The following is a 1,994-nucleotide window of genomic DNA, read 5'->3' as shown; positions in this document are numbered from 1 at the left end:
TTCCTGCTGTTTTCTTTAAAATAATCTGTGCTTCCTTGGCCATAACTCAAAGGGAGGCAACAATCTGTTTGGTTTGGTTGTTCTTTTTTCTGTCTTCCACGAATGCTGTTGTTTGTGTTAACTAGCAAATCTAATCATCCAGCTCAGAGGAGAGTTACACAACTGTAAACCTCCTGAGATTTCAGTTGAACAGCAAATCTTGCTTAATAGCCCCGTGTTTGCTTCCTGCTTCAGATTTGCAGCTCCTTTGGTGTTACAGCTGTGCTGTGCTTTTACAGCAAAAGGAATGCTGGATGGTTCCACCTTGCAGGACTTAATGAAATGAGTCTGGCTGTATTAAACGTGAGATAGATCTCCCACAGGGAGCAGTAGTCTGAGTGATTCATGTAAACACTTAAAGTCAGTCTTGGATAAGCTTCCTAGTCATACAAGGTGGGTAATGGTGTGCAACCAGCAGCGCCCCTCTCCTTGGAAGAGCACTGGTGTTGTTTATCCTTGCCAGGAAGCAGCAGGATGAGTACTGGGTAATAACAGATAACCCAGGGTTTGGGTAGCTATTTCCTGCAAGGAACTGTGAGTGTCTTTTCTGTGAAGCTGCCTAGTGCTGTGAGACCTTCTTCATCTGCGCCCTTGATGTGGGCCATCTGGAGAGGAAAAAGCTCATCACCAGCTAGATATATAACCAGGCTTATGATCACTTTCTTTTGCAGTTGACTTTTAAGGGAGATAAACTCATCAGAACAAGCTCTGGAGGAAAGGCAAGTTACAGGTATGTGCATTTAATACATGTTGATAAAGGCATAGATGAAGTTACTTTATTTTCCTCTGGTCTTCACTGTCTCTATTTCAGAATCCATCATTCAAACTTATCCTTCCTGCTACATTTTTGCCTCCACCCACATGCTATGGGGCCTGACCTCAGCACGGCTGCTGCAGGACCATGTGGCAGAACAGCACCAGCGGTCCCGGGCTGGGGCGTCCCCTGCTGTAACGCTGAACATTCCTCTCTATGAGCTGGGAAAACGCCACGTGCTGAGGCACCCACTTGCACACACACAGGGTGTTTCCCTTCTTGCCTTGCTTTGGGCCCTGCCTGCCTGGCTTGGCAGATATGTCCCCTGTCACAGCAGCTTTGCCGGCTCTGGAAGTAGCCCCAGCATCAGCCACTGCTGGTAGAGCTGTAGCTGAAGCAGAGCACGTAGCTCTGGGTGTGGAGCTGGGGAGCCAAGTTTCTGCAGCACTTCCAGATGTGAAGCAGAGGAGTTCATTTTAGCCTGTTTTTCAGATATTTTTTTTTAAAGCACCATGCAAGCACACTGTGAACAACATGTACTGTTTGCTGTGTTCAGCTGCAAGTTCCCACTGGTGATCACTGAGCGTTTTTTCCAGCTGGGACTCTGCAGCTGATGCCCCGTCTGTGCCCTGGGACAGGTCAGCAGCAGAGACCTCTCCCACAAAAATCCAAACACAGACTATCCCGTGCCCACTCTGTCCCACGTGTGTCCTCTGCCCTCAGTCTCCAAGGTAATCCCATCCTGACAGGCTGCTCCACGGACTGAGGAGGGGCAGTGCCCACACTCACTCTATCAGGAGGCAAATTCCTCTCAGCTTTGGGGCGTTTGGACTGATAAGGACTGTGTGATTTTGACCAACCAACTTGGCAAGGAGTGCTCCAAGGAGTTGTTATTGCTGAGTAACTTCCTGTCTGTGTGGACACTCAGAAGAAAGGGCAGATGCTGCTGGAGAGTCACGACAGGTATTCATTTCTATAGGAAAGCAGGAAGTTGGACCCAAGCCTCCATTGTCCTCATGCTGCACTGGTACTTTTCCCTAACATGCATTTTAGGGAAAAATATCACTTGTTTTGTCCTGCCTGTTTGTTTCAAGCAAACTCCTTAACATTTTCTGGGGAATTAAATGTGATTGTGGTTGAGAGAAGAATTAAAGAAACCTTCAGTGCAACGTGTTAATGTTTCTTTTTCAGGTGATAAAAA

This window comes from Chaetura pelagica, unplaced genomic scaffold, assembly GCF_000747805.2.
Source record: "Chaetura pelagica isolate M959 unplaced genomic scaffold, ChaPel_1.0 scaffold105, whole genome shotgun sequence".
Classification (NCBI taxonomy): Eukaryota; Metazoa; Chordata; class Aves; order Apodiformes; family Apodidae; genus Chaetura; species Chaetura pelagica.
This window is presented reverse-complemented; position numbering follows the sequence as displayed.